Source organism: Mus musculus, chromosome 16 (genome assembly GCF_000001635.26).
Source record: "Mus musculus strain C57BL/6J chromosome 16, GRCm38.p6 C57BL/6J".
Lineage (NCBI taxonomy): Eukaryota > Metazoa > Chordata > Mammalia > Rodentia > Muridae > Mus > Mus musculus.
The window spans coordinates 12,431,201-12,456,408 of NC_000082.6; positions in this window are offsets into that span (position 1 = coordinate 12,431,201).

Consider the following 25,208-nt stretch of genomic DNA (forward strand, 5'->3'; position numbering starts at 1 on the left):
AAACAGAACGAACAATGCCCAATTTGTCCTATGAAGCCACAATTACTCTGATACCAAAACCACACAAAGAACCAACAAAGAAAGAGAACTTCAGGCCAATTTCCCTATGAATATCGATGCAAAAAAACTCAATAAAATTCTCACAAACTGAATCCAAGAACACATCAAAATGATCATTCATCATGATCAAACAGGCTTCACCCCAGGGATGCAGTAGTGGTTCAATATACAGAAATCCATCAATGTAATCCACTACATAAACAAACTCAAAGGGAAAAAAAAAACACATGATAATTTCATTAAGATGCTGAAAAAGCATTTGACAAAATTCAACATCCCTTCAAGTTAAAAGTCTTGGAAAGATCAGGAATTCAAGGCCCATACCTATACATAGTAAAAGATTGCTTTTACTTATACAGCAAACCAGTAGCCAACATCAAACTGAATGAAGAGAAACTTGAAGCAATCCCACTAAAATCAGGGACTAGATAAGACTGCATTCTCTCTCCCTATCTCTTCAATATAGTATTTGAAGTTCTAGCTAGAATAATTAGACAACAAAAGGAGATCAAAGGGATACAAATTGAAAAGCAAGAAGTCAAACTATCACTATTTGCAGATGATATGATAGTATACTTAAGTGACCCCAAAAATTCCACCATAGAACTCCTACAGCTGATAAACAACTTTAGCAAAGTGGCCGGATATAAAATTAACTCAAACAAATCAGTAGCCTTCTTATACTCAAAGGCTAAACAGGCTGAGAAAGAAATTAGGGAAATGATACCCTTCACAATAGCCACAAACAATATAAAGTATCTTGGCGTGACTCTACTTCCTTTGATTTCTTTCACTTGTTTCATTGCTACAGCTAACATTTGAACACTGTATTACCCGAGAAGGGTGATATAACTTCATCTGATCCTTGATTTTAGAGACGGCGCTTCCCATCCTTTCCTTCTATGGCTATGACAAAAGGTCCTGAATTGAATTCTGCTTCTCTGTGTTCTTGAGTTCCTTGGTCATTTTTATTAATGATTTTATGAAATCTTCATGTGACATTATCCTGTTCTCTCTTTCTGCCAGACAACCAACCATACAGCCCGTACTGTATTCATCCTTGCTTCCTTCTTTCTCCTATATGTCACTTCCTTTTAGTTTGTTTAGACAAGGCTTCATTGTATTGCTCTGGATGACCTAGAACTCACTCTGTAGACTAGGCTTGTCCTGATCTCACAGAGATCACCCTGCCTATATCTCTCAAGTACTGGGGTTAAAGTATGTACCATTATCTTGGCAATTGCTTGTCTCCTTCTCAGCCCTTTTCATGCACTATCTGGGGGTTTCTGAGCTCTGCCTCTCTTCCTGTCTTTGGAATAGATCTGTTCTTGGTTTTGTTTTATTTTAAATTTTCTCTTTCTTTGTTTGACATGGAGACAGTTTCTTGTTCACCATCTTATATTACACAGAACATCTTCATTATCATGTTCATAACCATTACTGCCACCACCATCACCATCTATCGCTATTGTTTTCATTGTTCTACAGAAACATGGGGAGCTGGAAGTATGTGGGTTCCTTTTATGTAGCAAAAGGTCACATACTTAGGACTTAAGGAAGAAAAACAATCACTTGCTATCTTGATGAATATGACATTTTTCTTCTCCCAAGTCAGCTCTTTAGCTCAAGTAAATGTAGACAAAAAAAAAAAAAAAAGTCTAAATGAACATCATGTCTACTAAATAGTGAACAAATAAGCAGAATTTAGAAAAATAAACATCAGGGGCTACTTGCCCTGTCTGCCCTCTCTCTCTCTCTTTCTGTCTCTCTGTCTCTGTCTCTGTCTCTGTCTCTGCCTCTCTCTCTCTCTCTCTCTCTCTCTCTCTCTCTCTCTCTCTCTCTCTTATTCTCTCAACTCCCCTCCCCATGCCCTGAATAAACTCTATTCTATACTATGAAAAAAGAAAAGGAAACAATAAACAATTTTCATTACAATAATGAAAATAACTATGGAGATTAAGGTGTGCTACTGTGAGGCCAAGGTGATGCAGATGTGGCCAAGCTGAAGGTGAGGAATGGCTTATCACATGTACAACAGAGCCTTAGCAGGCAATATCACATACACATCACTAGGCTCATAATCTGTATGGCTTGCTGGGAGACTGGAAGACGTAGATGGAAGAGTTGATGGCTTTGTGTTGCATATTGTGCACAAGAGGAAGAATATGGTTGTAAATATTGCCTGAAACCACAAAGAGCCTGTCAAGTGTGATTTATTACTGCTAGAATTTCATCATTTTTTCTTGCCAAAGTGATTCTGTCTTTAGGTTTCTGCTGACCTTGCCCCTAGGAAGATAGCCCAGAGTGTGACCTCTCCATGTGCTGTATTGATACAAATCTTCATATGTACCTTCAGGTCAGATGCAAGCCCATGAAAAAATTATTCTAGGCTTACATTTACTGAGCCCTGAGGAGATGCTAAGAGCTGATAATAAAACTAGAGGCAATGAGTACTAATATTTTAAGCTTTTATAATATTCCAGACATACTGTATTATTGATTCTAAGATGCAATCAATAATTTACATTTTTATTTTATGCATCACTGAGAAAAGAACCCACACACGAATCTGTGGTAATTTGTAAGCCACATTCCAATTCCAGAGATGATAACATGTAGATGAGCATTTTAGGAGTGATGAAGTGTGTCGTTGGCTCACTTGGTTTTCCAGCCAACTCCACACAGCAAGTATTAATATATACTTCTTTCAGGAACAGGGAGCTAGAGGTATATTAAATGGCTTATTTGAAATCATGCTGTGAGTAGAGCCAAGAAACCTAGACAGATGGATCCAGGCTTGGGCACCTCCTGCAGTCTCTCTCCACCTCCCCTAATCCCTAGGCTGAGCTATAGTCTAATCTTCAGATATATGTCCTTCCTTTTCCACAGACTGACCCTGGAGCTGCTTCCTAGGTTTAGAGATTACTTCCTGGAGCCTTTCTGTATGAGGATTCACTGGTCTTGGATGTCTAAAAATTGTGATAGCTTATGTAAGCAGGAGGAACACTTGATTGTCAGAGGAGAGAGCTTGTAGAATGGTTCAGAAAGTGGGACCTACAGTAACATTAGAGTCCAGAAGACAATTGCTATCAAACATCAGCTTGAAGGACTCTGTATTAACCATTTCAGATTAGGTTTCTACATTTGTATTGTGGTTTGAGTCTACCTTCTGGGGCCATCTGGCCAGTTGGGGATGCTAAATGGTGGTCCCCTAAACATCAATGAGCACCCAAAGAAAAAATGTGGGCACTGGGTATGTCCTGAGACCAAAGTGCTTTCTTTGAGTGGTCTTAGGCAGGTTACTTAAGCTCTCTGCTTTTGATCTTTTGTCTGTAAAGCCAGGATCACTGAAATTCCATTTCACAGGGAGGTTGGAATGATTCAGCCAATGATGATTTCGTGCTTGTAGCTAGTATCTGATCAATGCCAGTTGCCATTGACCCTTTTGTGTGGAGGATTCCAAAGGCTATGGCTGTTTGTCACAGACCCTTCCTGATTCCTAGGGCCTCATTAATCATTTTCCCCAGAAGTCACCTGGAGTCCATAATTGTGGACGTCTCACATTGGATACCCTTGAACTTCTACTTGGAAGTAAAAACATCACAAATTTTCATTTCTTTTTTTCTGTAGCACTTAAAGTCTGACATTGGTATATCCTTGGATCATTTCCAAAGCTATCCCACAAAAATCTTACTTTGTTTGATCTGCTATTTATACCCTGTGCACTTGGCACTGTGGTGCTGTCTGTGATATATATGCAAGGAGACAGGTCGGCATCACCCATGAGCTTATGACTTGGTAGGTCAGAGTTTGCACTACCTTCAGTACCAGTTGACATCTTGCCATTTGTGTCCAGGCTGTTTTGCATATTGCAGGATGTTTTACAATGTTCTTGGCCTCTGTTCCAGGATTCCAAAAGTATGTCCCACCCTCTCCCTGTTATGGAAATTAACAAGGCCTCCTGATGATTCCAAATGTCCCCAGTTGAAAATCACTATGATATATAAATATAAGTTCCATGGGAGCCTGCCTGTGTCTCTCTGGTGCACGATCCAGTTTTTAAGGCCTAAAAGAGTAGCTGGCACATAGCAGGGACTTAATATTTGCAAAATGATCAAATTAAACTCAAATTGTAGCAGTTGTCTGCTGAAAGCAAATTAATTGAAAGATTTCTGAAATTCTTATCATGTTCTAAACCAAGTAGCAGTGCCTTAGCTGGTGCAGAGAACCCTCTGAGCTTGGTTCTAAGTGACCTCCCCTACCCCATATTTTCCTTTGGATTCAGGGAATCTCCAAAGACTCATTTCCCTATGTTTATTTTTGCAAAATAAACTCAACTAGTATTGAGGATGCTTATGAGCCAGCTGCATTCCTCCCATCCTAGGAGATCCATTGGGATAACTCTCAAGCAAATTCTTCAGTCCTCAAAGTGACAGAACAAGGCAAACCTACATGAATAAGAGAAGGTGGTGTCTTGTCACACAAGTGTAAAGCCGGTTCTTTTTGCCTGACAGGAATTTGAAGTGGTGCAGCTGTGGCTGAGGTTGGAAGGGAGCCTAACATCAAGGGAGTCTGTGTTTGTCTCTCTCATTCATCCTGAGACAGAGGTGCCAGGGGTCACTCAGAATCCTACATAATCCTCAGTGCATCCCTGATTCTCCAGATGTCTCACTCATGGCTCCTTCTGGTCCTCCCTGGACTCAGTCATGTTTTCAGGGGGTCCCAATACAGAGATGGGCAGAGCTGTCAAAATCAGATTAGAAGGAGGAGAGCAAACGTGCCTTTCCCAGTACGGAGAGTTCTTGTTTAAACTTTGGCTTGACATTTGTTTTGATTTTTGAATTTGAAGCACAGCCAGAAAAGAGAAATTGTTTCTTATCTCATAAAAATGAAGTTTTAAGACGAAATTCAAAGTTAGAGGCATATGAGTTCATAGATCAGGTCCTAGGTTGAGTTCACCTCTCTCTGTCTCTGTCTCTGTCTCTGTCTCTGTCTCTGTCTGTCTCTCTCTGTCTGTCTCTCTCTCTGTCTCTGTCTGTCTGTCTGTCTCTCTCTCTCTCTCTGTCTCTCTCTCTCTCTGTCTCTCTCTCTCCTATCTTTCTTCCTCCTTGTAGCTGGGTAAACTTCAGCAAATTATGTCACCTTTCTGATTCTTGGTTCCATTTTTTTCAATAATAACTTCAGACTACTGAGCAGATATTGCTTGCCAAGTTCAGTCCTAGGAGTCATGCACACAGGACAGCCACTGCTCTCCTCTTTCTGTCTAGCATCAGTGATGCACACCCTCTTCACAGGAGATGGTTGGGTCTGCTCTAGAGCCCACTTCCTCTGAAGACTATCTGGTGTCCACAGACCATGCAAAGCAATGCCAAATCTGAGGCTAATGAGCTCCTATCCTTGATTTGTGAAGGCAAGCTGGCATGCTGGGAAGGACAAGTTTGAAAGTAGGACAACTTCTTACCAGAGACACTGAGTTTTCACTTGAGCTTGAATAGACTCTGCATCCCTGTGCATCTATCTCTGTGCCTCCATCTCACCAAATACATAAGGAGACTAGAAGGTGGTTGTTTCTAAACTACACACAGACATACACATGCACACGCGAGCACACACATACACACATGCAATGTTGCTTGGTGTTCTGTAATGAAGCTCTATGAATTGCTGGACATGAACCACTAAGTATGGGAGCCCTCAACCAGGCTAAGTATTGAGCTCTTGGGAAGTGGCTGGTGGAGGTTCTAAACACTAGAAATGTGACAATGGAGATGGAGTACCTAAAGGCTAAGTTTTAACTTTAATACTTTTAAATTCAAGTGTAATTAGCAAAAGTGACTAGTGTTGTTATGGTGAACAGGAGATTCCCCAAAATCCTGAGCATACACAACAAAGATAAAAAATGATGCCAATGTCCCCAGGTTACAACCATCCATCTTGATCAAAGAGGTGGCATTGCAAGGCTGTGCCAACAGCATTTCTAGCACCAGCAGACTTTAATAGCCATAGACTCCAGCATTGTGTCATGGTACACAGGACATAGATAATGTCCAACAATACATCACTGAGTGAATGAATGAATAGTTAGAACCTAGAATGCTTTCTCTTATTATTACCTATTGTGGGCTTCAAATTCCCCTCTGAGAAAATAATTCTGACAACCTTTGTTTTTTACTGTCCAAAATTTATCTACGTTGGGAATTGGCATTGATATAATTTTTTAAAACATCATCTTGACTTTAGAGGAGAAGTTAAATTCTATAAACCAACAGAAGCATTTTTTTCTAAAATGCTTATGCTTTGTTTCTTTTTCTATCTATTCTTTCTCTATATATTTTTTGAGACCTGGACTTTGCATGTAGCTAGATAACCTTGAACTCCTCTACCTCCTGTCTCCACCTTTCCAGTACTGGGATTACAGGTGTTTTCTTGCACACCTGGCTATATATTACTGCATGATGTCTGTATGATATATTCAGATGAATCTGTCTGATATCACCAGTGTGTTTTTGCACTGATATATGTGCAATGCCTTGTTAGAGTCAGGACCCATATGACAAGACTACTAATAACAGTCATAATAATATCATCTCTACCAAGTAACATCCACGTGATGGTTGAATAGCTGTTCAATGTTTTAAAAAGTTCTGTCTGTGAAATACGCACAGTATAAGAACTGCATCTTAGTGGGAATTAACTAAGATTTTTTAAAAGTAACTAATACAATAGCTGACATATATTACATGTTTGTTAAACACTTGCAGAATACCATAAAAGAGCTTCAATTATATTATATATATATATATATATTCATGTATTGTACTTTCTGAGTAAATGCGTGGCAAATACTCTTTTTAATTTTCATGGCAATAGTGTCTGTGATATAGTCTATTATCTTCATTAAACAGATATGAAAATGACCTTGAAAAATCTGAAGGCCTTAACTGAGTTCAGTCAACCACATCAGCATATCCTCTGGTGTTGAAGAATAATAGTAATGGCAATATTGTGAACTAATAGAAAAAGATAATTAAAAGTGAACACAGACTCAATTTCAAATCCAGCCCCCACTCCACAGTGTCCCTAAGGCCCCTGAAGCCATAAAGTCCCAAAGTAGCCAGACATCTGCCTAATAATTTCCCATCCTTTTCTCTCTTAGCAGATAATTCTGCAGGCTCCAGGCTAGGAGCCAGCTAGAGCCCTGTGAATACAAGGCTGTGGGTAGGGGAGTAGAGAATGTCTTCTCCTCTCCTCCACTCTCTATGTAAAATGCATTACTACAGATTGATGGAATTTAGCTCCGGAGCCTGGGAGGCTAATTCAGGATTGTGCAGAATATCAAAGGCTAGGGTATTTACTCTCTGAGAGTAAATAGGTAGCAACAGGAGGGGCTGGGCAGATGGCTCAGTTGGTAAAGTGCTTGCCACACAAGCATGAGAATATGAGATCAATGCCGAGAACCCACATAACAAAATCCTGTGTGGCATTGTGCACTTATGATTCAGGTACCATGTAGGTGAATGTCTGCTGCTCACAGCTAGCTGGACTAGCTGAGTCAGCAAGTTCCTCATCAGTGAGAGAGTCTTTGTCTCAATAAACAAGGAATGATAACTGTGGTTGACCTCTGGCTTTTGCATACATGCCTACCTGCACACTTGGACATCCTCTCCCATATGTACACAGAAACAAACAGCAACAAAGGAATAGCACCCCTGCGATGAGAAAGTCCCAACTTGTGCCTGATTTTCTCAAGGACGTAGGTGGTTGCAAAGTTAGCTTCAAAGGGAATGAAACTGAGTAGGGCCAGGGAATCTGGATCTCCAATTACACATCAGAACTACAAATCCTTGCCAATCAAAACCAGCCTGCAAAGCTTTCAACTCTTATTTGAGATCAAAGGCAACACCATATATAAAATCTAAGTGCTGGGATTGGAGAGATGACTCTACAGTTAAGAGAATTTGTTGCCTTTCCAGAAGACCCTAGTTCAAATCTCAGCACCTATATGGAGGCTCACAACCTTCTGTAATGCCAGTCTAGGGCTATGAAACACACTCACCCAACCTTGCTGCCACCAGCCTCCACAGCATTGCATGCACATGATACATGAACAGATATTCAGGCAAAACACCCATACACATAAAAATAAACAAAATCTTTAAAAAAAAAATGAACATTTTTTTGCAAAGGCTGTCTTACTTGATGTTGTCATCTCAAGATATGGACCACAACTGTAAGAAACGAGTATGCAAGAAGGAGTTTCATGATAAAGTCATCTTGGGACCCCTAGCATCTTCTGCTCTGTTTGCTTTCAAGTCAGAGTAAAGAGCTGGGGATGTAGCCCAGTGTTTGAGCTCTTGCCTAGCACCCATAAGATCCTGGCTTCCATTCCAAGCACGGTAACAAAACACAGCTGGATTGCTTAGGTTCCAATCCCTGCCTAGAGGCCTTAGCAAAGATATTTAATTTTTATTTTGTGTCTTTTTTCTGAAAAAGAGATAATAACGCTGATATTGATACAATAATTGGAGACATAATCCACATAAAACATTTAAAATGGTGCCTAGCACAAAGTCAATTTTCTTATTATTGTTCAGTTTATGCAGACTGCTTTTGTCCCAATGCTATTTGGTGATTGGTCTCATGGCCATTCCTCAGACTAGCAATGCACTGTCATTAAGACTACACTAGGTGTCCCACATCCAGTGATTTAGTAAGAGTACACAAATGTGGTGCTTAGTTCTGAGCTAGAATAGACCACCCTTTTTGGTCGATCCAGCTTTGACTATTTTTGCATCTTCTTTCCCAGACTGAGGCAAGGAAGCTGACTCTGGGCGTTTCTGTTTTTAAGCATCCACAAAAGCCACACTCAGGGAACAGCATATATCTGGTATCTATTCTGCTACCTTCTCATAGGAAACCTTCATTATAAAGGGAATTATATAGAAGCTCTGGCTACAGGAAGCTGGTTCAAATCCTGCCTCTGATATTCACCAGATATTGGCTTCCTATCTATGAATTTCTGTGTGTGTATGGGGGGTGAGTTGTTTGATGGTTCATTTTGTTTTATGGGGGTTGGAACCTTATGAGTCATGCAGACACTAAGTGCTCTACTACTATACTGTGTCCTCAGTTCTCTTTTTTGTTTTGAAATATGTTAGACAGAGCATCTTATTCAATTACTCAGAATGCCACCAAACTTGTTCTAGCCAGTGGGGACTTTAAACTTGTGATTCTGCGTCTGCTTCACAAGTAGCAATTACAGGCCTTCTTGCTAGATAGAGCCCTACAGATGGTTTTAAGCCTTTGAAAGAGAATAGTGTTTATCCATGTATTAGGGCAGTATTATTAGCTATAGTTTTTGGTCACAGTAGCAGAACCTTGTTGTTGGTTCTTTTAATGCAGTTTAAATGAAAGTCAGTGAACTAGAGAGATGAGGAGTGTTTTCCAGGATGGTGTGAAGCAAGGAGGACAGAGCATTTGGGAATCTCCAATAGACCTTCCCAGCACAAATGTCCAAGTACTCAGCAGTTAAGAATACTTGTTGGTTTTGCAGAAGATCTGGGTTTTGTTACCAGTGCCTACATGGGGGCTCATAACAATCTATAACTCTTGTTCCAGGGGATCCAGTGCCCTCTCCTGACCTCTGTAGGCATCAGGCATGTATGGAATGCACATGAGTACAAGCAGAATGCTCATGCACAAAACAAAATATTAAAATAAAATGAAATAAATACACCTTTAAAAATTAAGAAATATCCTGAGAACAAGACCTAATAGGCGATATTTCTGTATTCGTATGTGATGGTTACTTCAATTTGCCAACTTGATACACCTAGATGACAACCTAGATAAGGGATAGCCTGGACTGAGTTAACCTGTAGGTGTATGTGTCAAATATTTTTCCTAGTTAGTTAAGAAAAGGTGGGAAGACCCACCCTGAACATGGACAGCACTGTTACTGAGCAGGACTTTGAATGCATAAAGCTAAATCGAGTTGAGCAGCAAACAGGGTTTCATTCATTCTCTCTGCTCTTTACTGTGCATGTGATATGACTCTTCGAGTTTCTTCCTTGACTTCCTCACAGCGATGGACTGCAAACTGATACTGGAAGGACAAAAGACTCTTTCTGGTCCAAGCTGATTTTTGTTAGGGTATGTCTTATTTGGGGTTTTGCTGCTGTGAACAGACCCCATGACCAATGCAAGTCTTATAAAGGACAGCATTTAATTGGGGCTGGCTTACAGGTTCAGAGGTTCAGTCCATTATCATCGAGGCAGGAGCATGGCAGCATCTAGGCAGGCATGGTGCAGGCAGAGCTGAGAGGTCTACATCTTCATCTGAAGGCTGCTAGCAGATTACTGACTTTCAGTCAGCTAGGATTAGGGTTTTAAGGTTCACACATACAGCACCACACCTACTCCAAAAAGACCTCACTCCCTGGATCAAGCATATATAAACCATCACAGGGTATTTTATCACAACAGGAGTGAAATTAGGACACTGCTATCTACATCTATATACATATCTGTATCTAACATCATCTACATCTATAGCATCCATATGCATATCTGCATCCATGTTCAAATCTATATCTATATAGGAACTTGTCCATGCAATTATGGAAACTGTGGTGTTTCTCATTCTACTATCTGCAAGTGTGAGACTCTGGAGAGCTTAGTAGTGAGGTTTTAGTCAGAGTCCAGTGACCCCCAAACCACTGAAACCAATGGTGTCGGCAATAGTCCAAGTGCAGGAATAAACACATAAAATAGCTCAAAAGGTGCTAGGCAAAGAAAGAAAATTCTCCTTTAGCCTGCCTATTCTTTTGCTTATACCTCCAGGTAAGACCTCATTAGAGGGAGGACAATTTGTTTCTCTGATCCACCTGTTAAGACACTATCCCTAACCCTTTTTCTGGACACATTGAAACTAAGTGTGATCAAATACTGGGCCTTACTGGAGCTCAGTTAAGATGACATTAGAAAATCACATTTGACAGTGGTTTTATCAGGTGTCAACTTTGGAATAGATAAACCCCTCCTACTGTGTATATGGAACGGGTCTGATCAGCTGGTGTAGGCCACATACCTGCTACTATTGCCCTGTGGTAATGAGATAAGTAGACTTGAAGGAGATGTGCAGTGCAGAATAAGAGTTCCATATGTGGGTAGCTATTGTTATTATTGTTATTATTATTTTTACCTCTGTCCTTCTGTGCCTTATGATCAGTGAAGCATCCTAGAAAGTCTTTGCAATCCAGTTACTGTGAAAACAAACTCTACACCCACCCAACGAATTTGCTTCTTCTCTGGCATCAATAGCTATGATTTGGGTGTGAAGCCTCAATAGCAGTCATTGTGTTCTTGTTGTAGTGCTTCCCAGTTTATAGAAGTCTTGCCTCCAAGGAACTAGTAGGCATGATTGCTGTGAAAGTAACTTTCTCTACTATTTTTCCCAGTACACAAAACCCTGCCCTTCCAGCTCTTCTCCTTGACTAATCCCCCATAGGGGTCTAGCAAGGTCCTTGTTAGGGGAGAGTTCAAGTAGGGCCCAGAAGGGGTGGGAACTGTTGAAGGAGGACCCTGTCCTTTTTGATTGCTGAGAGCAAAAGAATCCCAGAACGACAGACATTGTATTTGCTTAGACCTTAAAGTTGTGCCCAGACACATATTTTTATCTAAATTCACCTTCCTCATAACATGCCATGTTCACATCTTAGCTTTGAACAAGAAATAGAAGGACTTGCACTTTTGCAGCACATGAAGAGAGCACTTGTCTCATCTCCTCCCTAATATACCTCTTTCCCCATTCTTCATGCTCACAATCCACCAGGGCTTTGAGGAGGTGACCTTCAGCATCACCTCCCTGAGCATCTTTGGTGGTTTGAATAAGCTTGGCTCATGGGAAATGGCACTATTAGGAGGTAAGACTTGTTAGAAGAAGTGTGTCACTGTGTGGGCAGGCTTTGTGGTCCTATGCTAAGACTCCATCCTGTGCAGAAGAGACTCTCCTCCTAAGTGCCTGCGAGACAGTCTGATCCTGGCTGCCTTTTGATGTGATACTGGCTTCCTTTTGATGAAGATGTAGAACTCTTGGCTCCTCTAGCACCATATCTGCCTGCACCATGTTGCCATGCTTCCTGCCATGATGATAATAAGCTGAACCTATGAAACTGTAAGCCAGCCCCAATTAAATGTTGCCCTTTATGAGAGTTGCCTTGGTCATGATGTCTCTTCACAGCAACAGAAATTCTGACTAAGACAGCTCCTGAGGAGTGATCTTCACCCTCACTTTCCAAGCTCCAGTACTTGCTGCATCTTAAGCAGATTAGATTAGATTAGATTAGATTAGATTAGATTAGATTAGATTAGATTAGAGAGAAGGAAAAGATCCAGTTCTCTGCTGTGCTCTCCCTAACAGCAGAGTGGTGATTTCCACAGCACCCCCTCCCTACTCTCCAAGACATTTGCCTTCACACACCAGAAATTACTCTCTAAGAGGCAAGTCCCCTGCACTAGGCTGTTACTAAAATCCTGTCATTGACTGCATTGTTGATGCTATTTTGTCATTCTTTGATCCACTCCCACCTTTGTCTCTCTCTTTTTAAAATTTTCTTCTAGTAAAAGTGTAAAGAACAATGGCCTGCACCCTGGTTTGTGTCGAGCCTATGACTCTTTAGTCAATATAATGCTAGATATGGTGCTGTGCCACCTCCAAGGCTTCATCATCCATGGCCTGTGGCTCATTCTTTACTCGCTTTCCTGTTTGTTTTCCATGCCAAGAAAATCCGATGCCTGGGGCATCTAGTTGGATAAAACCCATATGGAACAGAGGAGAGCAGTCTTCCATCCCTACCCAACTCTTGGGTTTAGAACTGAATCAATGCTAATTGGTTCATGCTGTTGGAAAGTTTGAGGAATGTTTGTTACACTGCAAAAGTAGAGATACATATTTAGCTTTAAAATTTTTTTAACCATGATCTTCATATGGTTGTACTATTTTCTTTTCTCACTGCTGTGCCCAAATGACTGATAAGAAATAATTTAAGCCAGGAATGGTTTATTCTAGCTTATGGTTTCAGGCAATGCTGTTTGCCATAAAAAAGAAGGTATAGTAACAGGAGTAAGAGACCATTTGTCCATAACACATATGCAGTCGAGAAGCAGAGAGCCGGGACGTGAACCAGGCTACAACCCTTCCAGGCTTTCCTCGGTGACCCACTTGCTCTGATGAGGCTCCACCTAAGCATTTTCAAAATCTTCCCAGTGTTCAATCACATGACTCTATTGGGTAGATTTCATATTCAGATGGCAGCCTGACCTTGATCAAGTCCCTTTTACTTGGCTTTCTCATGAAAGAACTGAAAAAGATGATTGCCAAGTTACCTTGAGCTCTGAACTTAGACAATTCTCAACAACTATAATAATCCTCTTTGTAGATCATTACCAAGCATCTTGGCACCATCTTATAGTGATGGATGATGTGTCAGGTGAGTCAGCCAAGCCATATTTATCTCTGTAATACAAGTGTGCTTCTTCCTTCTGGACATAGGAAAAGCCCCCAGTTACCATTTGTTACAGAAGTAAATAAATTACTGAGGGGACTACCCAGAAGCACATTTAGATAATCAGCAAGACTATTTACTTTCCTTCCACAGAGACAATCAGCTCAGCCAAATACGTGTATGAACTGCTCTTTGTGTGGTGATCACTTAATTGGTAGAGATCCCAAAAATTTAATCAACTTATGACCTGCTTCTTTTGTATTTTATACGAGAAGCACATGCATGAGTATGGATATGAATACCTTGGGAGGTTTGAGAGGAATGTTGGGTGTCCTCCTCTATTTGCAATTTATTTCCTTCATGGGACCCCAAACCTCACCAGATCTGGTAGACTGGCTCTGGTTCTTGCCTGCCCCATCCCAGGGGTCACAAGCATATACTGACATGCTCGGCTTTTTCACACGGACACTGGGAATTGGGACCCAGATCCTCACGCTTGCACAACAAGCACCACTACTTATTGAGCTGTCTCCCCAGCCCAAGGAATTCTTGAATGTATACAAAGTGTTAAAGTATCACCAAACCTTGATTTCCCAGCCCGCTGACTCCTTAAATGTATACAGTGTGTTAAAGTATGACTGAACTTTTATTTATCCACGTATCTATTTTGTTAGCCAACAAATGTGGAGCCAATATATGTAAAATACTTTTAAAAGTCAACTGCAAGTCCCTTCTCTGTTACAGTCTCTTGGACTTCTTCCTGGAGAAGTTTAGTTACTCTATGCCTGTTATCATTTTCTTCCATTCTGCTCTGTGTATTAATTAATGGAACACACTTCTATATTCTTATGTATTTCACTTGTCTCACTCAATACCCAGAAAGTGCACAAAGTTAGTGCTCTCTTTCTTGACATTTTAATTGCTATATACTATACTTTCTTTCATTGTAATGCTGATTCATTAGTTTGTTTTCTTTTATTAAATTAAAATTTAATTGAAATTGTTTGGCAATTTCAAGCAAATATATAAAGCATTCTGCTTACATGCATCCTCACAGCTTCCCTAGTCGCTCTCCCACCATCCTCATCCTGTCTTCCTCCTTAAAATATATCGTTTCACTTTAATGTCTATTGTTTTTGCTTTGTTTGTTATATAGTAAAACAAGCCAGGGCCATCCATGTGGGAAAGGGTGTACAGCCAGCCACTGGTGCATGGGGGCTCGCCAGGGGATACATCACTGAAAAGAACGACTTTTCCCAGCATCCATCCAGGGTAATAGCAAACCTATGAGCCCCTCCCATATGCACAACGATGTTGACAGGCCTAGACTTGTGCAGGCCCAATGCAGGCAGCCCCAGCTGTGAGCTCATGATTGCTATGGCAACATCATTTCCCAAAGACTCTAGTTCAATAAATCTAGCCCCAGCCTATCTCAGAGCTCAGCCTAGTGAGATGACCATTGCCACCATGCGTGACCATAGGCATCAACCAATCCATAATTGTAAAGAGGCAGAGTTAACCACAGGAGTAGATGGTCTCATAAAACACCACAATGTGATAAAGCACCAGGCAAGTGGTGGGTATCAGACTTAGTGCCCCTCATGTGACAAGAGGAAGGGAACAGAGAGAGGTAGGAGGAAGCAATGACAGAGTGCTAGCTCTTTGCACTATTTATTTAGAGTCCTAAAGGGTTCCCAAGGGTTAACTGAGAATGGAAAACACTGAAGACTGGAAATAGAATTGTGAACATCTGCTGGAAAATGGGAAATTTCACCTTAATAGAATTTTTTTCAAAACGTTTTAACTTTTCTCAAAAAAGAGCTATTTCCCTAAACTCATCTGCTTCCTCCTATGTTCTCAAGTCTTTAAATACACCAAACACGATAATTTTCTGAGCAAATCACATTATACAGAATACATTTTTAAGTTTCAAAGCTTAAGCTTCGTAGTGTTTTAAAAAACAGAGGACTGCATACATTTCAGTTCCCATATAGCTGCTTCGTCTGCTTGCTTGCGTCGCGGGACATTTTACTCTTAGTTCCAACATTTTGAAAAACTTGGCATCTATAATAGAAATTTCTCTTTCAAAATGACCTCTTCTTTTCTGAACATGACCTAGACAGTGTAGATCCTATCTGCACTGTCTGCTTGCAGTAAGATTTTTCAGTGAGCCTTTGCTTTGCTCTCTAGAAAGCAGAAACTTTAAGAATACTTATCCCATGTTGAGATGATTACATGGTGAGAACTGCAGATCTGACACCTTGATCTGCATGTATAAGGTACACATCTCTGTCCAGATACCCTTCAGAAAATGCCTTCTGTCAATCTTGGACAAGAATTTCTTACTAATCAGGTCAGGGAGGAAATTGGAGAGTGGAACTTAGGAGAGTATCAAGAGAGATGATGCTTGGAAGTAGTCAAAGAAAAAAAGGTAATATTGGGTAGGAAAAAAATGGAAAGGCCTTCTCTAGGTAGGTGAGAGACAGGGGTTTGGGAAGAGGTAAGCTGGAACGTTGTTCCTCTTCTACCCCTGGGCACTGGAGTTAAGAGATGTGCGTGCTGCTTACCTGTGTTATGCTGGAGGGTGAACCCAGCACTTCTTGAATGCTAGCTAAGTTGAGCTATATCTCTAGCCAAAGGAACCATCTATTTTAATTGTTCTAAAAAGGAGAGGTATTAGACCTTCAGTGATAAACCCAGGAAGATCTTGACAAAGGAAAACAAGTGGATTGCTTGATGCTTTCACCTCTGGGAAGTCATATTGAGCCTTCCTGATGCCCATAAAGAATGGGTGGACTGGTCAGCTGCTTGCAGAGAAACCTCCATTTCTTTCTGGAGAAATATTGAAAAAGCAAGTGTGTGTGAGAGAGAGAGAGTGAAAGAAATCACAACCAGGAAATGATTCAACTACTGTAACTAGCCAAGCCAGTTTTCAGCTGATCTCGAATAGTCACACATTTCCAAAGGAGTTTCAAGTATGAGTTAAAGGGGTGTGTGGGCTAGAAAGATGGATCAGCCTTTAAGTGCCTTTGCTGCTCTTGCAGAAGACGGGGTTCATTTCCCAGTACCTGCACGTAGCTTACAGCTCTCTGTAACTTCAGTCCCAGGAGATTTATTGACCTCTTTTGGCCTCCATGAGTATCAAGCATGGACACAGTAAGTACACTTACATGTAGGCAAAACACACCTAAAAGAAGAATACATAGATTTAAAAAAAAATGAGGATAAATATCTCTTCCTCAGAGCATCAAAGAAGATTCATTGTTCAGACGAACCTCTACTGCCTCCTCAGAGACACCACAGCAGCTGAGCATTCCCTCAGAGAGACAGAGAGAAGCAACTGGGGCATAAAAGAAATTTCACAGGGTATAATCCACAAGGATTGTCCAGAGCTTCATGTGAGAGGATAATAAAAGATGTCACAACTGACTAGGAATTTACCTCTGAGCATCCACATTTTCTGTCCTGGCATCCCAATCCACAGAAGCAAAAATGGGATGATAGTAGTGGTGTGTCAGAGTTCTTGAATGCCTCTGTTTAATGAATCAATTACTGGTTTACACTGCCTTGTTAAAACTCCACAAGCTTGCCCTTCTGGCCTGTGCCTTCCTCTGGGGCAGAGCATCCATGTGTCTGGCCCTCTGAAGATACCACAGTCTAAAGGTCTCCCAGGAGATCTGCTGCACCCAGGGCAACAGGCAAGGAACCCACCCAAATTACCTCAGCAGCAGGGACCCCAAGGAGCCCAGCAGATGCAGAACCCCTCCCTTCTGCTTGATCTCCACCTCCCTTCTGGCCTATACCTTCCACAGGACAGATCATCAGTGGGTCTGTCCCTCTGAAGATCCTGCAATTTGAAAACCTCCCAGGAGATCTGCTGCACCCAGGGTAACAGACAGGAACCTGGCATGGTTGTCCTCTGAGAGGCCCAACAAGCAGCTGATAGAGACAGATGCAGATACTTCCACCCAACCATTGGACTGAAGTTGGGGACCCCTGCAGATGAATTAGAGAAAGGATGGAAGAAGCTGAGGAGGAGGGAAACCCCATAGGAAGATCAGCAGTCTCAACTAACCCAGACCCTTGAGATCTCTCAGACACTGAGCCACCAACCAGGCAGCATACAGGAGCTGGCCTGCCCCCTCTCCCAACACCCCAACACATATATAGCAGAGGACTGCCTGGTCTGGCCTCAGTGAGAGAAGATACACCTAACCCTCCAGACACTTGAGGCTCCAGGGAGTTGGGACACCTGGTAGAGAAGAAGGGGACATCCTCTTGAAGACAGAGGGGGAGGAGGAATGGGATGAGGAACTGTAAGAGGGGACACCAGGAATGGGTCAACAGCTGGGCTGTAAAAATTAAAAGTAATAATAATAATAATGATAATAATAACAACTCAGGACTGTAAAAAATATAAAAGTAATAATAACAACAATAATAATAATAATGATAATAAAACTTCCACACTTGTAGCAAAGATTTACCAAGGCCTTGCTTCTCAGTAAAGTTTAACTGAGTCACGTCAGATAGATGCACTTTGTGCAGATCCGATGACTTGTATATCTTTCCATGATCTCACAGGCAGTAGGTGAGAGGTGGCTCTCAAGAGCTGTCTTCCACACAAGCACCATAGTATGTACAGATCCGTGCACACATGCACATGTACACACACAGACACAGACATTCACATTTGTGTATACACATACACACAGGTGCATGTACAAACACACACATCCACAAATAAAAATAAAGAAAGAATGAAGAACTTTGTCTAGCTCCCAACTTTCCTCAGCATAAGGACAGTCACAGAAGCCACAGAGACAAACTTTTACGCCATACTCCACGTCTTCACAGACATCTTCTTCTGCCGGATTCCCCCAGTTACATGCACGTTGAGTTTGCAGACTGGAAACAATTTGACCTCCTGTGGATCACAAAGCCAAGGCCACCTCATTTCATAGCTAGAACAGTTCCTCCCCTTACCAATGACAATCAGTCATTACTTTTAAGTTAGATTTTAATCAGTTGACTGGTTTTGTGTGTATGAGTATGCACGTTTATGTGTGTAGGCAAGCTCACACCACAGTGTATATGCGGGTGTCAGAGACAATCTGAGGGAACTGGCTCTTTGCTTTCACCATGTGGGCCCAGGGAATCAAACTCAGATCTTCAGGCTTGGGAGCAAGCCACTTGACTCACTGAGCTCTCTCGCTGCTCCTCCAGGCAATCAGAACAGACCGTGCTTGCTTCCCTCTCCGTTGACACTGTCCACGTTTCCATGGTTCCTGAGGAGCATGTCCTACTGGCAGCCACTGGTTCAACTGTCAGATCTCTGAGCCAGCATTGGTCAGTGGCCAGCCTTTATGGACATGTGTAGCAGATAATAGGAAGAGGCTTATCTCCTCCCGACATGGAGTCTGGGCCCTGTTAATGGAGGGGTCCTTTCTAGGTTTTGCTCTTGGGCCAGTAAGAAGTGCACATCTTTGGCTGTCCTGAGGTATATACAGGCAGAAAGAGGCTCCATTGGTCATTGAAACAAACAGCTTCATTATTGCAGAGTGCTCAGCAGGGAGCTTCCCACCTGGAACTCACTCTTTCATCCTGGAATAAGACATTGTACATCCATTCACGTGCCAGGAAGCTAAGTGTCCTGGAGGCCATGTCAATCTCTCAATCTAGGACTCTCCATTGCAGCCCCTACAGAAAACACATCTGTCAGGAGTTGGAGATGGGAATAACATAAGCTGTCTGACTCGGCTGAGGGCCAATCTAGACTTTCTTCAGGACCCTTTGCTCTGGACCATCAGTGGATGCTACAAAATAAGCCACCTTGAGTTCAGCTCTGCTCATCCTACTGTATTAAAACAAATTCATACTCATATACAAAAACTTGGAGGCATTTGCACACACATGAATGCACACATGCTTACACACATACACTTGAGTGTGTATGTCCATATGTCCACAGACATACACAAATACACATGCATGTCCATGTTCACATATGTGCACATGCATGCACACACACACACACACACACACACACAGAGAGAGAGAGAGAGAGAGAGAGAGAGAGAGAGAGAGAGAGGTCCCCATCTCAAATGACAACTAAACAGCAAATAAGAAAAGAACATCTTATAGACCTGCAGATAAGAACCTAAGTAACACATTTTGAGGGAGAAAATATTAGGTTTTAGAAACAACTGTCATCTAGGGTAAGCTCTAGCTGGGTTATATATGCACAGTGCAGTATAGAACATTCCTCACCTATAGGCGCTGATCTCATAATGTTGCTAAAAAAAAAATTAAAGGAGAGCTAAGCATGTCTGTGATCCTACAGTCAGGAGGCAGGAAGAAGAGGAACACAGCTACATACACATAGAGACCTTGTTGAAAGAAGAAAGAAAAGGGAAGTGAAATGAAAACAAAGGAAGGAAGGAAGGAAGGAAGGAAGGAAGGAAGGAAGGAAGGAAGGAAGGAAGGAAGGAAGGAAGGAAGGCCTGCTGCTCAGTGTGCCTGCTATGGTGCCAGGCTGAAGGTGGAGGGTACCCTCTGAAGTGCAGTTAGAAATGATCTGTTATAACCATGCTTAAAGACCACATCTTTCCTCCTGTCTTTGTTTCTAATTACAAACATCACTACAGATGTTAGAAAATGACAAAGACTTTAATGAGCTGATTCCAGATGCTCAGAAACGATGGTTGAGAGGGTCATTTTCCCTTGCAGTGAGGGAGAGTCACACCACAGGCATTTGAATGGTTAATTGAGTGGCAATGGAGACATGTACTGGGCTTCAGCTGCATGCTGGCCATTAGCACGATATAGCAACAATTCTAGAAATATTGCATGTGAGGGAAGGAAATGTATGCATTAAACACAGACTAACTGTGGTATGTGGATTGTCTGTCTCCACTCTGTCCCCAAGCAGACATTACTAAACAATTGTGAAAGTCTTTCTCGTTGAATTTGAACTCAGAATCTTATCTCAAAACCTGTTATTATCATACAACCACAATTAGCCTTCACATTTAAATAATGATTGGTATTTCTAACTCAGAAAAACAAGAACATAGATATTGAGAGATAATCTCTGGAGGGGCAAAGATGAAGGCTATCATCCACTCATGAAGTATAGCTAAAAATGGAAGGAAAAGTGGTGGTTTAAGGATTCAAAAAGAATTATAGGAAGAAAAATGAGAGAATGAGAAATTATGAATGAGACTTAGAATTAGTACTAAAAGCAGGCATGAATCAAGAACATGTCTTTAGAACAAAGAATGAAGCTTTTTTTCAAGACAGCAGGAGCTCCAAGACAATGCTAAATTCAGGGATGGGGTGCCAATGCTTAGTGAACAAATGCAGAATGCCAGGGTCTCTCTTGGGCAGTTCTATGGAGATTTTGGTTTCATTCTGCATAATAGCTTAGGGGGTGAGAAGAAGTGTCTCTGTTTTCCTGCTGAAGACATGGAGAATATAAAACAACAACAACAAAACCCATATAAAGCTACAGACACGTATCCTGGCTCTTCCTTTCCCTTATACCAACAACAGTCATAAAGATAGGACAAAGTTTACCAAGGTCTGAGGATTGGTTTGTAAATGATATCAAAGACTCCAATACAGACTCTGAGAGGTATCCAGACTGGAAATACCAAAGATAAATGCCTCAGACTGGACTCAGTTGGTCCCTCAACCCGCAGGAGAACCAGGGTCCTGGTATGCAGGTGGGCAAGGAATTGGCAAAAAAAAAAAAAAAAAAAAAAAAAAAAAGACAAACAGATGTGAATACAAGGGAGTGTTGATCTAAATGTAATTTCTCAAAGCAAGCATCAGACTTATATTACAGGAGAAAAACAAGAAAGCTAGGCGATATAGCAGCCAATGTATAAGCTGGCAGGAGCCAGGCAGTGTTTATGACTGAGATAAGATCAGCCCAATCTAAAATCAGCTATTCACAGGAGCCAGGTAAAGGGACTGATACGCCCAGGTGCAATGCTAGTCTATTTTTTAAACCCACCACCAGGGGTCCCTTAGTAAATACCTAATTATGTTCTTCCTAGTGAAAAACCTGCACCCACCAGGGAAGTTCAGTTCTGCTAACCTTTTCATGAATGATACAATACTCCAGTCCCTCCTTAAACCACAACCCACCTTCTTTCTACTATTATGTAATGTAGGCTGCCATTCATGTCTAAGTTTACTATTTTGAACTGGCCCTGAGATTTTTAGCTCTTATCTGGCAAACTGCTGGATGCCTGATTACTATCAACACTGAAGGCATTTCGTCTGAATAAATAACATTCTTACAAAATTCCAAGCCCAGGTTCAGCTCAAGGACTGCCTAGGACATTGGTGAAGGCCAGGAAGCAAAGTTCAACCTAATTTAGGTATTTGTAAAATACCTAAATTTTAAATACCTTGGAGGCACCTTTAATAAAACAATACTGAAAGAAATCACACAGAACCATTCACCAACTATAGCAAGGACAAATCTGAAATACATCTGTTTATGTGGCACCAGAAACTTTCTAGGAGACAAGCTTTTGGGCCTGCCACGAAGTCTTCACTGGAGTGGGTGTGGCCGATAACGCTTGCCTCCAGGATTTGGAGTTGTTTCCAGCAATTTGTAAATTCAGATTCCACCTGGATCTCCGAGCTGCTGCTATTCTCTCCCTAAGCCCCTGGGTGAAAGAGAGGCAGTAAGGTGCATGGCTCCTGATATGGACATGCCTGGGCCATAACCTGGCTTAAAGTCTCTTAGAGTTCTGTCATTTTAAAAACTATATTACTGCTGATAAGGTACAGCAAGACCAGGCATACATATGAAACTGGAGTCTCATGGCCAGTTGCAGTGATGGTTCTAGGGAAAAAGACTGTCAAGGAGCACCCAGAAAGCACCAGGCTCAAAGTGAAGGCAGTAAATGTCAGTAGTGTGCACTATTGGTAAATTCCTTATTGTGGTATTTAAGGGGAGATTAGCCAGCTTAGGGCAGCCTCTGTTGACAACTACTGCATGTTCTAGGCACACTGAGCCTGACCTGAGATAGTTAGGAAGGACATGTTGGCCTAGATTAAGATGTGCAGATAGCAGAGGTAGTTGCAGTTTGGATTTAAGAGCTGTGTGACCAGCCTCTCTCCAAAGCTGTTATCTGTAAAATGGGGATATTGAAATCCATCCTTTGGGTTTTGTGCAATGAAATAACAATGAAGCTGTAAAGTGGTACCAAGAAGTGGTCAATAAGATGTGTCATTTTAAGTAATAATGTTGTTAGTAAAGTCATTTAAACCTTAAGGACCTCTCTGCTTATAACGCAGAGTGTTTTCTTGCCCTGTACCCTCTTCCAGAAGCATCATTCTATTGCCACCCCTCTCAGCCTAGATGCTTTGGGCTAGGAGTTACATCTGATTGGACCATAGGGTGTGGCTGTTATTCATCCATTGGTTGGTCAATGACAGCTGAGACCTTCTGACATAAAAAAAGAAGGTGGCCAAGAAACATATTAGCTAGTAGTACAGCCAATGAGATTGGCTTTCTTTTAAAATAGGAAGTGGACTCATTAGGACAGAGGATAGGTAATAAAGTCAAGAGATAAAGATGTCAGGGAGCCAGCTGGAGAGAAAAGACAGATGGAATAGGTTTGTAGAACCACCTTCCAGTTCCAATTATCCTCCTAGCTCCCATATACCAAGAATTTGCTTTCTGTACCAGCTCTCTGCATCCTTTTACCACACACAGCAGGAAAACATGCACCTATAGGTTTTTAAGAATAAAAGAAACATGACCTATTAGCAGATGTAAAATTCAAGTTCAATTTTACATAAAGCCACAGAGATGACATGTGACTGTCACTCTAGCTTCCTCCATAACTTGTTCTGAACCAACTGCTCTTTCCTTATCTGTGAAATTTCCTGGGCAGCCTCCAAGGCTCTGAGATAACACAAGGTTCTCATGCGTTGTCTTCAAAGCTTGCTGAGCTAAGTTGAGGATTGGGTCATGGACTCCAGTAGGATCCAAACAGAGGCATCCTACTTCCTTAGGCAACAATAAAAATTACCTTGCTGCTTGTGCCCTGTATCTCCCTGATGTCTAGAGAAGAAATAGAGACATGCCATCAGCCAAAGAAAGGAGGATAAATATAGCCTTTGTCAGATTAATATCCCCAGGATTACTCATGACTCTTTCAAAGTGAAGCAAAGATCATGTGCCGCCTGACAGCCACCCATCTGGCCCGAGAAGACTCACCATATGGATGGTTCTCGCTAATTATAGTTAAATACTGAAGGGAGGGGGTTCCAGTGTGGAGGCTCCTGGGACTAGAAGTTTCCTCGTCCCCCTTTCTGGGAGCTCATGAAAAGGCTCTGATAGTTACTGATCCCAGGCTTGTCCAGATGCTTTCAGGTAAACTGTCTCTGTAGAACTGACTTTCACCAACTCAAAGGTAGAGAAGAAACCATCATTCTCTGTGTTGTCACAGCAAGAGGAAACATGGATAACACACCATTCCAAGGGCATGGATTTGATCCTGAGCAGTGAGAAAGGGGAAAGGAAGGGAAGGGAGGAAAAGAGGGTGAGATAACATGATAGATAGATTAGATAGATAGATAGATAGATAGATAGATAGATAGATAGATAGATAGATAGATAGATAGATAGAGTGAGTGAGTGAGCATCCATGCTTCAAACAGTTTCTGAGAACAATCAATTTGGGTGAATAAGAGATTAGGGAGTACCGAATTCATGGGAGAAGTCATTGGTCATTTCATTTTGCCTTCATCCTTTCTCTGTACCTGGACCCTCACTCTTAAGCACAGCTCATTATTCTACTAACAGCACCAAAGTAGGACACCCTTCCTGCAGAGACTCAGTCCTTAGAATTCAGATAGGTAACATACACAATTAGAGTGGAACAGGTAATCAAAATTCACATGACTCTCTCAGTGTTCATGAACTGACCTAGTTTTCACACAAATGTGGACACAAAGAAATACTTCTAAACTAAAACCAACAATGAAAACATGAGGTGAAGTGGAGAAATGGCTGCCGATGCTTGGCTCCAGTCAGGGAGACAATAGGATGTGTGAGGATGGTTCATTAACTGGAGAGCCTACACTGGGTGTCCAGGGGCCACCTCTGTGCAGCCAGGCTAGAGTTGTCATTTGTTAGTGAGTGATGAATGGCCATTTACAGAGATACTGTCAACCACGGTATGAAAGTAGGATTCTCTATTCATTAATTTTGCAAAATGTTAGTAGTGAACACTTGGAATTACAGGATGCAGTCGCAGTACTCTCTAGAGGTCCTTGTCAGCTGAGGAAAACAGCTCCCTCCAGCACCAACAACACAGAGGTAAGCCTGCAGAGACAGCCTCAGAATTTCAGACTTGGGATGTCATCAGAACCCTTTGAATTCAGCTCCACTTGAATAATTTACCACCCCTAAACTTCCCTGCCACACAACAAATGTCATTTGGTTAAGCCTAGACTAGAGATGATAAGTGAAGCAGGGTTTTTACTTACAGACTACATTATTGTTCTTTTGTTTTCAACAGAAATTTGGATTCATTCTTTAAAAGTTTAGAACCTGGGATAAGAGAGGTGCCCAAGAATCAATGGGGTGACCTTAGTTGTGACTCACAACAC